The 13,702-nt window shown below is 37.1% G+C and overlaps 1 protein-coding gene across 7 annotated transcripts in view; it reads left to right on the forward strand.

The window, feature by feature from the left end:
* LOC6506841 overlaps positions 1-13,702 on the forward strand; it is a 68,696-nt gene that overhangs the window by 12,318 nt on the left and 42,676 nt on the right. Inside the window, exon 2 of one of the 7 annotated variants that reach the window (XR_006507534.1) lies at positions 3,320-5,443. The exons of the other annotated variants lie outside the window; for them this stretch is intronic. The gene's annotated coding sequence lies outside the window, so the exon portion shown is untranslated. Of the gene's footprint in view, positions 1-3,319; positions 5,444-13,702 lie in introns of those variants that run through there. 7 annotated transcript variants of the gene reach the window in all.

Genomic DNA, 13,702 nt, shown 5'->3' on the forward strand with positions numbered 1-13,702 from the left:
CGTGTAGCTGCTTCTTCTTCTCCGCAAGTTCCTTTACGCTTTTGGCAAAAAAAAATTGTAGAAAAAAAAATTATTAGAGAAAAGCGGCTAAAAATGCAACAAAAAGAGAAAAAGTTGAAAGGTAGAAAAATACAATATACGAGGTAACCCCCTAAATACATACATATAAGGAGGTTACTATGTGTGTGTAAGTGTGTATGTGTGTGTTTGTGAAGGAAGAATATTATTTTTCGGTATAATGGCACATGAACACGAAATGAGCAGCAGAGCTAGAGTACTGAACAAAAACCCCTCAAAAAAAAAAAAAAAATTATAAGGAACCGGGTATTGGTGGGAGTAATGGGGAAACGGTAAAGGTAAACGGTAAGCGGTAAGCGGGAACAGGTAGAGTGTGTGATATATTTTATTTTTATTGATTATTCCGCGACTCCTGATTCGCGAGGAAGACCACCCACTCGCTGTTCTTAACAGTTTCTAACATTTCTAACACGTTCAAAAGAGCACTGCAGAAAATTAGGAATTAATTCTTGAAATTAAAGATAGACTTTAGGAACTTAAATAATAATTAATAAAAAAATAATATTAAATAACTACAATATTTTTTGTACATATACCTGTTGAGACTAAATTTTATTTCTACAAAATATGAATTATTTTTTGAACTATATGACTTATAGCTCTTGAAAAGCACAATACTTGGTGTTCAGATTGAATTCAAGAAACTTTTTGTTTTCAGATAATTATAATTATAATTAAAAATTGGGTATTCGCAGGCAACAGAAGTTACTTATCAAAAAGGAATTAAAACACGTACTTTCTGTAAAAAATTTGAAGTATTTAAAGGTGAAATACGCTTTATTTATTATTTATTTATACATACATAAAATAGCCTACAAAAATGTGAAAAAAGTCATACTTTCACTGTCTTAATATTTCATATATTTTTTTTAAATTATTATTCTTTTTTTTATGAATATCTCCAATTAATTATCTTCAGTGCGGCTTTGCCATATTTTTAGCTTCTCTTGGGAATAGTTTATGGCTTACATGGCTGATTGTCGCTTTAGATGTTGCATTTGTTGCATTTATAATTTTGTTGTTGAACGTTTCTGTTTTTGTTATTTTTTGGATAGTATATGTAGACCATGTGGCAGTATGGTATAGTTAATATGGCCAAAATGCCACGAACACTTTAATCAAGCACATACTTTATGGCCATGTGTGTGGGTGCTCCGGCAGTTGTCCTGCATTCGCTTTCATAATGACAGTCGCTGTACAGCAACAGCAACAACAAGGCTTAGCTGCAATTTTCATAATACAGCAAAAAAAAAAAAAACAAAAAAACAAGTCAACAACTACAAGAACAACAAGCGTAATAAGAATAATGCAAACAAAAACAAACACCTTGACCCAAATGCACGCCACCAACGCAGAAAATAAATTCTCCTCAATCCTTTAGACACACAATGTTACTTTTTACTATTTTTTATGCCATTTTTTTACTATTTTTAATTTGTCTAAACACTTTTTAGAATCAAAATAGAAGAAAAAGGCAAAAAAAAAAAATAGGGAAGGTTCTCCTACCATATGGCCCAGACAAAAAAGGCTTTGTTTGCATTTTTCAGCTCCTCGGCTAGCTGCCTGCCTGGTGGTTCGCTTTGCTTTAGAATAAACAAGCAGACAATCGCTTTCCATCTCATCCAAAGAGCCAACCACCCAACCACCCACCTAACCACCCAACCACTTCTTAAAAAAAAAAAAATGCATACGCAAATTTATACACTCTTTCGAAGGATAGATAGAGATGGTGATGTCCTCCTGTTTTAGGGGGCTAGGGGAGCCATCCTATATACATGAAACATGTATGGAAATTTTTGGGTAAAAAGCAAAAATATATTTTATGCACTGTCGTTTGTGGCTTGGAGTTTTCGTTCTGGTTTCTGCCTCTAAACTCGACAGAGAAAAAGAAATATTGGAATAATAATAAACTTTACTGGGAAATGCATGCGGTTGTAAGTTGGTTTTTGATTGTGATACCCCCTTTATTTTACTCACACGGCTCACAGTTGGACGTCCTACATCCTTCTGATCAAAGGAATAAATTTTATTAAAATTCTCTATTTAAAAATTCAATCTAAAACAGACTAAGGCTGGCTGTGATTTCAATATGATTTTTTTTTATTGAGGTTTATGGTAATTTTCAATTTTCCATTTTAGAAAATTTTCACAAGGAAATAAGTGCTTTTCTTTTGTGCAGATTTTTGTTCTTTATTTTTTTGTTTAACTTTTGAAGGTTTTTGTGGGTTTACTTTTTTTTAAACTTATTTTTTTTAGGGCTATCTAGATTTTTTTTTTCTTAAGCTGCAATTTATGGCCATTTCAGCTTCAGATTCTTTTAGTTTCAGTTTCAGCTTCAGTTTTGGCTTTATTTTATGGAGAGTTTCCCTAGAGCTGTGTCCTTTTGAAGCCTTTTTTGTTTCTAGTTTTTAATTAAAGCGAAAGTGTCGAAGAGTATCGCCATGTCCTGGCCGGTTCTAGCACTTTTGGCTTTTTGCAAATTGTTGCAGTTTATTTTATTTGGTTTTCCGGGCGAGTGGCTACTAGATACCGGCTAGTACCTCCTGCCCTGATCGATAAACTTGCCAATTTTCGGTTAGCCAGCTAACTGGAAAAGTTTCTAGGGAAACTGCATAAATGACTAGAAAGTTTACAAGGCAGACTTTCGTATTAATCAAGTTAGAAATAAGAAAAAAAGTTATTTTTATTTTTAGGCTTATTTCTTAAAATTTGCATTTTTTAAGGCGAGAACCCCTTTTAGCCCTCAGACCAAAAATTAAATCCAGCAATTTGTCAAACAAACTGCCCACGCAAGTCTGAAAAAAAACAAGAATTTGTAAATCTCCCAAATTAGAAACTTGTCATTCCGATTAGCTTCAAAAAAATAAGAAATAAAAAATGCAAAAAAAAAAGAAAAAAAAAATAATTCCCAGTCGGAGACCCGAGAACAGGTTTAATCTGCTCTGAAGGGGGCGGAGACTAAGGGATTGCCTTTAAGGGTTTAAAAAGGGGAGGGACTGGCGACATTGTGGCCAAAAGGATCTGGGACGGCCAAAAGGGTCTGTCTCTCCTCCTCCGACCCAAAAACAAAATGAAACAAAAGCCAAAACGACATTAAAAACAATAAAAGAAGAAAAATAAAAGAAGACAGTGCAAAAAATATTATTAAGAATGCTTGGAGAGAAAGAAAAAGCAATTAATAATAATTAATGTTTTTATCTTTTTGTTCAGCTCTCTCTCTATATATTATTCTGTCTCGCAGGTCCCTGGAATAATATTTCTCTCGCAGAGAAGCAAACAGGAAACCAACATCCCAGTATCGCACAGAATCCCCAGAATCCTCAGAATCCAGTTTCCAACTTCAGTTTCAACCGATTTCAGTGTCTGTTTTTTATTACTTTCCACCATCGGAGGCACCGCCGATCCATCCAAACCAACCCAGCAACAGAGCCCCGGAGTTGACTTAATTGATAATTGGAATTTCTTCCCTGCAATGTATTTAAATTTTTCAACATAATTTCGTTTCATTTGTTTCATTTCATTGCTCTTTCTGTTGGTGTTGTGACTTTAACCCAAAAAGGCCGCAAAACTGAAATAATTGTTCAAAAGAATCTGCAAGTCGGACAGTAAAAAAAAAGATACAAACAACAATATAAATAAACCGCAGATACTGCAGAAAAAAAAGAAAGAGGTACAAAAAAAAAGTATCTTTAAAAAAAAAGTATCTCTTTTTTGGGGTTTTGCTGCGAAAGTGTTGGGAAGAGGCGTTCTAGCGTTTAAAAAAATCGACAGCAGCCGAAATGTATCTTAAAGTTTGCCACTGCCTGTGCCACATAGTATCTCAGATACTCCGAGTGTTGATGTTGATGGTTCCGACTCGGTGTTGTGGCTTTGACTTTGGCTGCCGGCAGTTTTTTGTTTTCTTTCTGCCGAATACCGCGCCAGCTTCTCAGCTAATGTATCTGTATCTGCAGCTGTGTTTGTGTATCTTACGGCAGCTTCTCAGCTACAGATTCTGTCTCAGCAGTTTTTTTTTTCGGTTTTTTTTAGGGGGCTTCGGCGGAGGCCTCTGGCAGGTTGAGTTCGTTTGTTATTGCTTTTGTACAACATTTAAATGTTTAGCTGCCGTTTGAGCTGCCCACTTGAGTGTGCAGAGGGTGTAGAGGGGAATCGGAGGGGTATAATGGACCCAGGGAATGCATTCAAGTTCATAGTTTATTAAGTGGCTAATTAAGTAAATAATAATCTGGGAGTTTATCAGATGACCAGTCATCTTTAAAGCTTCAAAGAAATATTTTATCATCATTCTGTGCTCTCAAGTCTGTTTTGGTTTAAAGTAGTTGGGAATTAAAGTCTCTCATACGCTTACAATAATAAAACTCATAATAAATACTAAAATAAATGCTGTTAAATAGAAATTCTTTCATAAAAGTAGACATTCTCTTTAATGGGCCTCTTAAATCTAATAGAATTTATTTTTAAGACTGTGTAGACTAAAACAAGTTGGGAATTATAGTCTCTCAAACGCTTTTAATCCTAAAAATCATTAAAATATTAGGTAAAATAATATATATAGCATAAAATAGTTAAGAGTAAAGTAAAATTAATAATATTTCTTGATCTTTCTTTGCTTTTAACTCTGTTTTGACTTAAACTAGTTGAGAATTCTATCGAAAATCGCTTATTTTTAAACACTTTTTCGATAAAAATACTTTCATAATCATAATATAATAAAATACCAAAATTAATACTTTTTAAAGACAAATATACAAAATACTCTTCTGAAAGTAAAATCCTCCCACTATAGGGTATCTTTCCATCGAATCCCCTCTCCAAACCTCAACCACTCACGCTTTCGGGTTCGATGTGAGGAGGCCTCTTCCTTGGGCCTTGTAGGCGTGAGTTTTATTTCAGCTCACTTAATGCGAATTAAGCTAATTTAAAAGCGATTCGAAATTAACTTTAATGTGTATGCAAACCAACACGAACTGAGTGGAGGAGGCCTCGAACCCTCGAATCGAAACTCTCATTTCTAACACTTTTGCTCCCTTCATTATGGTTTCTGGGCATTTTTACTTTGTAGTTTTTGGGTTTGGTTTTTGGGCTCTAGAGTCTAGACTCTGCTGGGAGATTGGAGTTTTGGATTCGATGTGTGGGCGTCTTGAAGTGGCTTCTGTTGCCCGCTTCTTGCTTGGTTCGAGCCCCCATGGTTCGTATCTATTGAAATTGCGGTGCTTGTTGTTGCAGTTGATGTTGTTTTCTTAGTTTTTGTTGCTACTCTCTGACCCAATTGACGTAGTCGACGTCGTCGTCATCGCTTCGCTTGTTAGAGAGAAGCTCTTAAAATAAAATTGAAAAAAAAAAAAAAAAAAATAGTAGAGAAAACTAGAAGAAGTGCAGGTCTATAGGAAAATGCACATTGGATGAAGATGGTAGGTAGGTTCCACCACATAGATACTCTAAATGGCAGTGTGTGTGTGTCTAAATTGTAGGTAGCAAGCATGTATCTTAATGAAGGCAATTTGCTTGTCGAGTTTAGGCAAGTTAGTTTACCGAAAATTGGCATATGGCCAGTAGCAACAAAGCACAGGACTACCCACCAGAGCCACCCAGCTACCCAAAAACACTCCTCTGGAAACAGGCAAGCCTGCCTGTGAGCTTCATTTTATAGCTAAAGAGTTAAGGAGTTTAAGAGGTGGGGCTAAAAAATATCAAATTAAAATATTAAACATTATTTTGTATAAAAAAAGTGATTTAAAATATTTATTTAATATTTTAAGATTTAAGAATCTGAACTGTGGCTGCCTTAAACTCAGTAGCACATGTCGATAAACCAACTTACACACATCGATGGCGATGGAGGATAAAAGGGCCAACTATCAGGACTAGAAGGACGAAAAGGACGAACAGGACGAACAGAAGGCATGCACTCTGGGGGGCAATGCGAATTTCGGGCCTGGCTGCCCCGGCATACACGTAGCAAAAGAAGAGTTATGCAAGCTGCATTTCCACAAACACACACACACACTTGCCTGAGTATCTGTGTGTGTGGCAAGCTGATGCAGAGCTGGAAAGATAGAAGTTTCAGGCCAAACAAAGCCCAAGAAGCGATGGATTAGAAATGATTTACGAAAGGGTTAGAAAAGAGGCTCAAAAGTTCGAGTCAAAGCCAGAGGTTTAAAAATTCTTAAAGTTTAAATATTTTAACAAAAATTAGAAGGAAAATAGTAGCTATTTATAAGCTATTTATTAATAATTAAGCAAACTAGAAAATCTATTAAAATGTAAGCGATTTCTTGGCCAGAATCTCATTACTTTCTTTTAATACTTTCTCCCACTTTACTCTTATGTTTAATAATTAAATTCTCAGCAATTTAATTAACTTCTTACCCCCACTCTCTCTTCCAAACTTCAGCACATTTATCATTCCAACTAATACTTGGTCCGGCTATCAATCAAAAAACTTGATAGAATTTTTTACGGTGTAGAATTTTTGGGTCTGCCGCCTAGCCTGGCCCGGCATGGCTTGGCCCGAAAATTCCAAAACGAATTTTGCCTAAATTGCGAAAATTTAATAATCTAATAAGGCAAATTTTAACAAACTATTTAATGGCCAAAATCAGATTCCAGACCAGAGGGGGGAGTCAAGGAGGAGGGTCTCTAGCAATGGCCCTAGGCGGAGCGTTTAGTTTAAGTTAAGCTGAGAGACAGAAAGCAACGGCAGCAGCAGCCGCGTTTAATGTCTGTGAAATTGAAAAATTTACTCTTTAATATGCGAACGGGTTGGTTGGTCTGGCTCCTCGAGTGCCTGCCGGAAAGACTCAGATACGGATGCCCAATGGCCGATGGTCAAGCGAAATGGTGTGGAAGCTGCCACTGCCACTGCCGATGCTGCCACTGCCTCTGCTGCTGATGCCATTCTAGCTTGAAGTGCAGTTAGAGCAATTTCACAACTCACTAACAATCATTAATGCGTCGCCGACATAGCTGGTCGGTCTGCCACTCCACTCCTCTGGCTGAAGGAAGTCTGCCTCTAATAAGCAGCCTCTCTACTCGGCGAACTTAAATCATAAACAGGCTGGTCTGATGGCTGCTTTATGAAATGGAAAATTTGCAGCAAATGAAAGAAAACTCAGCCACTGCCAAGTGCCAGGCCAATACACAAAAATAAAATTATTCCAAGAGGGGCAAGAAAGGCAGAAACGCTTTGGGAATGAAAGCCAGACTTGTTGTGGAGGAGCAGAGGCCTGCGGCTCATTTTGAAGTTCAGGTCGAAGTCGAATCGATACGCATTGGTTAGAAAGGGGCTGGGCTTTCGCGAGAGGAGGGTTTTGTCAGCGAGGTGGGTTTAAGATATTACTGAAATTAATTAAAAAGCTTCCTATTTCTTTAAAGTAGTTTATATTTTCTAAAAAAAATAAAATCTTAGCATGTTCCTCAGACATATTCAGACTTCCTAGTTTAGAAATTTTACTATTTTTCTAACAACCCACGTCTGAAATGTTTATATTATACTACATCATGAAGCAAGAGCTGAATGACGGCCTGTTGCCTGTTTTTTGTAGCTCTGGGAGGAGATCGTAAATGTGTGCCAAATTATAAGTCATATGAAACAATGACTGCTACTTAGTTATGACCATAAAAGTGGGGCAGGCCATCTCATCCGCGACTGCTGTCATCGTCATTTTGCCGCATAATTTTTACAACCATGCCCCCCCTATGTTTCAACCCTCTTCTGATGCTAACTTTTATAGTCTCTGGCTTCACTCCGTCGGTCGTTGCTAAAATATTCTAATTGTTTTTAACAATTTTTGAATGCGTCGCCGTGTACGCGCGGCAATGTCATAAATCTCTTTTGGCCCAAAACGGCTAAAAAGATGAGCCAGCAACAGAAATGGCCAAGACAAATTTGCTTTAAAGCTCCGCCAATAAAAGTTAACAGCGTCCGTGCGTCGCACTCCACTCCACCACTCCTATCCTATCCTATCCTCTATGTATGTATATGTCTTTTGTATCTTTTGCATAATCTGGCCAAAAAGAACGCATTTGAGACTGGTTTTTTTATGGTTAGTCTCGGGATGGGAGTTCTAAACTCTAAAAGTGGTAGGAGAAATGATGTAGTGGAATGCACACGCGGATTGTAATTAAAATTTGTTGCTTCAGAAGAAGCTCAATGGGATTCCTGAGCATGTTTTATTTTTATGATATTTATACATATCTATTTAGATAGTAGTTATGGCTCCTTACATAATATATTTTAATGCAAATTGTTTTCTTAGAGAGGATAGAAGGATCAAAGTTATAGATACATTCCTTTAAGAGTTTCCTTTAAGTTTCTCACGAATCTCTCTCAGATACTTTCCCTTCTAGTAAGAAATAAACTACGAAAGATTACGTAAATATTTCATAAATTTCTGGCAGATACATTTTCACATGCTTAGCCGTGTTAAGCGGAGCATCCGTTAGATACACCCGAAAATAGCCGCACAGCCACTTTGAGATACTTTCGCCAATAACTTAGGGCCCAACTTCAGTCCCGAGTTCATTGCCAATTCGCATGCAACTAGCAGATACTTCGCATTCATGTCTCGCCAGCTTTATATCATTTTAATAATGTATCTGCTAGATAGCTGGCTGGCTAGCTGGCTAGGTAGTCGGTGTCTGCAGCAGCTGAGCAGAGCAGACAACGGCGAAAAGTTCAAAGTAGTTTGCACTCAATTTCAATATTTTACAAGCCAACAAACAAAAAAAAAAAACAAGTAACAAGCGGAAAAGAGACTCCCAGCTGGCATCGAACACAATATCTTATAGATACATATGTTTTAGATATTGCTTATTATGTATAAGCGTGTCTGTGTGTGTTTTTGTTGTCTAGAGCCCCCGAGGAGCTGAAGTAGGTGCTTCCATCTCCCTCTCCATGGCTTGGTAACTAATATGAATAACTAATAAATCACATTCGGACGGTGATTTATGTGACAGGTGCGTATTGCGATTTGAAATTGGCAACAGTTTCCATTTCCAAAAGCATTCCACAATATAGCACGTGAGCTTGCCACATTGTCATGTAAAGAAATATTGGAATCCCCAAAACACAATCCTAAGAGTTGTCAAATTAGTTCAGAAGAGAGAAAAAAGGTTACTCCCAGGGAGGAGGAGGAAGTATGGGAGTGGATGACCCTCAATTACCCATTTCTTTGGAAACTTTGTTAATTTCTGGGACTACAACAAGGGAACAAGGGTTAATGGATATGGATCATGGACAAGAGAGGAGGTGGAGCTAGAGAGGTAGAAGGTAACATGCCACATTAGTCCTAGGAGTTCCAAAGAACGCACATCGAACCATTGGACTTTATCGGCTGCCATCTCAGCTATCTGGCCCTTGGTCCTCTCATTATGTAACCTCTCATAATTCTTTCATTAATGAAATTCCCACACGACTCTGCCACCACCACCACCATCATCATCATCATCTGTATTATGTAAATCTTCCATCAACAGCACAGCTCAGCACGGAGTCGGTTTCATTTCGGAGACCCTACCTCCTGGTAGCTCCTTTCATCCTTGTCAACTAATTTCAGGGTTGTATGGCCTGCCTGTCATGTCTTTTAAGACTGTTTTAATTTTCATCCTTTTGCGGGCTACATACACACAAAAAAATAAAAAATAAAATTCTGGTAGAAAGAAACTGGTAACAGAGAAGAGAACAGGCAACTGGCTTTTACTTTCCTTCACGAGGCGGCCTTAAAAAAAATGTTGGCCAAAAACCAAATAAGAGGAGAACTACCTGTTCACAAAACCCACACACACCGCACAAGGTAGCTGCAACAACAACAACAACAATAATATCGAGGGGAAACAACAACTAAGAACAACAAGAAGCAGCTTCAGCGGCAACATATCCCCAAACGAACAACGAACGTCAAGCGAACTGTCGAGCCAGCCAGCAAACAACGCCCAATATGCACAGTGGTTCTAATAGTGATAAATAATATTATTTTTAAAGACAAAAGTTAATTAGAAGTCATCAGAATTTAATAAGAAATTTGCTTAAAAATGTTGCTATTTTTAAAAAATATATTAAAAGAATATAAACTGGTACTAGGTATACATAAAAATGTAATTCTGAAATGTAGTTCTAAAATCTGACCCACTCATGGACCTAAGCTAAGATACAAATTATGTAAACAACCCTTCTAAACTATATCCACTTTAAGTTAGTCTAGTTTTATAAACTACTAAAGGTAGAGTTTAATAATAATAATAATACTAAATAAACCTTTTAACATTAAAACACATTTTTTATTAAACCTTTTTACAAACACAAGTAAGGGGATTTATATGTATCTTTTAAGTTTAGTCCATTAGTCTATTGATTATTTTTTTAATTATTTTAACTTTTACCTTCAGTTTATTTATTTCACTCAATATTTCAATTCAATATTTTTTGTTAAATAATAATATCTTATATGTTAAGATCTTAGATTAACTTTTACTACTTAGCTACTAAAAGGTGCCAGTAATTAGCGCACAATTTACAATTTTGGGGAAAATAAGCCATGAACTCTATTGATTTTATCTGGTAGAAAGAAAAATAACTATCTTTTAGGTTAAAAATCAATAAAGTCTAAAGATTATCTTAATTATTAATAATATTTCATCAAAAAACACTCATATTACTTCTAAAACTGCCTAACTCTGCTTAAACTCTAAGATATTAGAAAAGGCAAATATTATAACTCATATATTATAACTCCTTAGTTAAGTTTCTAAATTATAGTATTAAAATAGAATACAAAAATATTTTTTTTAAAAACTAATTAATTTAAAGTGCACCTTACCCCTTAAATCTAGTACCACTGTGCAGGAACATTTGTCTTTCTGACTCTCATTCCCCTGTTCTGTCCTGTATTTTTTTTTTCTTTAGCCTCCACGGCTGGGATCCCCTTGTCTTGGGTTTTGGGTCTGAGTTCGGGCTTTTGGATCGGCTTGCCTGGTGGCTGCTGCTGCCTGCTGCCTGGTGACTGCTTTTAAATACCCTTTACCTTGGTCATATTAATGCGGCTCCCACTGTTACTTGTACATTGTGGTTGTTGGTGTTGCTGTTGTACTTCGCATGTAGTTTGGTTGTCATTTGGCAGCGCCCGCTGTTTAGTGTCCAACATGAGGGCCGTTGGTGTCAGCGACGCTGCTGCTGCTGCTGTTGCTGTTGCAGGAATGCGAGAAAGGGAGAGGTGAAAGGAGTGGCTGAAGGAGAATGTAGAGCTCCACCGGAGAAGGAGTAGGAGATGGAGATGGAGATGGAGTTGGAGCCTCTGGTAGCCTCAGAGACAGTTGTTGAAATTAAATGCTCACATGTGGGTTTTGTTTTCTTGTCTGCCTTTGGCTGCCCTGACTGCCCTGGCGCTGTGCTTAAAAAAGGCCCCAAGTCAACAGCAACAAACAGACACAGAAACAGAAACAGACACAGAAACAGAAACAAACAACAAGAAACATTAAACAGACAGAAATACAGAAGATATTGAATAAATGCCACAATATTTTGTCACATTCTGGTACACTTTCAGATACTTTTTTGTCTCAAAACTCTAACAATCTTATAGATTCTTATAGAATTCTAAGAGTCTATGTTAGGCAGGTTCTTCTGTACTTGAGAAGACTGTAAGGTAGGAGACTAAAAGGATTGGCCAGAACAGCATCTATTCTGAAGTCTAGGGCGAGTGCCAAAACATATATTGCTTATGGATATAGACAGATATTAAAAAATTGGAGAAAAAAAAGAAAGAATACAAGAAGGAGATGCTTTCATTTTTTTGCTTTCTGGACGAGGGAGGTTTTTAAAGTTTAATGATTAGAGAGTAGTAGAGAAGAGTAGTTCTTAGTAGTAGGTCTTAAAAGAGCTTCCTTCATTTAGTTTTTTGAGAAATTTTTAATAAAATTTCTGCCCTAAAATATGAGTTATACTACAAAGTCTATGGCTCTAAACCCCTTACTCCTTTTTTTGTTTTGTTAATGCCAAAGTCTTTACAATTCGGGGCCAGCAAGCACTTCATTGCACTCCACTTTAGACGTCTCCCAGATACAGATACACAGCTACAGATACAGATACTTTGGTCTTCTGTCTTCTGGCCGCATTTATGGTTGCATTTACTTTTTAATTTCATTTGCTGATGCTGTTGCTGTTGCTGCTGCTGCACTCCTTTTCCGAATTCGAATCTCAAGTGGAGTCAATTTCTTATGTCATGACAAGACACATACTTCAATACTCTGTTGTCTGCGATGTGGGGATGTGGATGCTATGGATGTGGAGTACAACTGAAGCTCAAGTCCATGGTCCAGAGAGTCAAAACAGAATGTCAGACGGCAGTCGGAGCTGGAGGAGGAGGAGCAGTATTTTGGGTTGCCCTTTCGGTTGAAGATGTCGCTGCGCGTGTACAAGGGCTTAAATATCTTTGCTTATTTTTGGACATACTTGATTGAAGTATTTATGAGATTTCAGGCATTCGTGTAATTTTCTTTTGAGCTTTAAGTTACGCTTTTTTTTCGGGTTCGACATCATCAAATGTACAAGATTTTCAAGCTTCCGTACCATAAAAAAAAAATAAAAGAGTTAAAGACACAGATACAGATACACAGCTGCAGATACATAGCTACAGATACAGATATATATATATTTATTTACATATGCATTGGGAGAGATCCCCGTCCCGGCCAGGTCCATGTTTGTCAGATGAAAAGATATGTCTTTACATGTTTTAATTTTCTTGGAAATTGTTGTTCAACTCCAGGCCGAGAGCCAGGCCAGGCCAGGCCAGGCAACAAAAAACCAAAGAAACCAAAACTGAGAACCGAGCAAAACACTTCACGGATACAGATACCAGAGACAGAGACAACAACAGGCTCTCTGGCTCGTCTCTGGGTTTATTTTTTGTTTTTAAGTGAAATGTTAAACCTTTTGACAGCGGTAGTTTTCTTATTTAATTTATTTTATTTGCGGTATTTACTCTCGTCTGGAGCTTGAAGCTACCATCTCCCAGCTCTCGAGCATCCTTTTTCGTTCTTCAACTGGCAACTGGCAACTGGCACTCTCGGAATTCAATTTTGGCTTTTTGTTTAGAGACGGGCTCTGCTGTCGTTCTCTGCGCATTTTAATGTCAAACAATTGACATGGTTAGGCTTAAAGTTCTCCGAGCGTGTCTCGACCAGAGTTTGGTTTTTGTGGCCAATAATTAAAGTTGACAACTAGGAAACGGATATGGAACAGCAGCCAGTTTAGAAGACTTTATTTAATTCCTTAAGCTTTAAGGATAAGGAGAAAGAAAGTTTCCATATCCCTCAACAATTAATCCCGATTATAAGCTAGATAGTTATGGAACTGTAATCCAAACTATAACCCAACTATATCCCAACTCTCCACTCGATTCATTTATCTTCAAGTTCAGCGTGCAAGTTTTTCTTTCTTTTTTTTCTTTATTTTTTTGTTTTTTTGTTTAAAGTTTTGATTAGAACCATTCCTCAAGTTTCTGTAACTCGAAACGCTTTGGGGACACCGCAAGAAAATAATGAAAGAAAAGAGCTGCTATCCCCGAAGGTCGGGCGAGCGAGAAAATTAGAAATACTTTTGTCATTACACACGAATTCCAAATAG

This window comes from Drosophila ananassae, chromosome 3R (genome assembly GCF_017639315.1).
Source record: "Drosophila ananassae strain 14024-0371.13 chromosome 3R, ASM1763931v2, whole genome shotgun sequence".
NCBI lineage: Eukaryota > Metazoa > Arthropoda > Insecta > Diptera > Drosophilidae > Drosophila > Drosophila ananassae.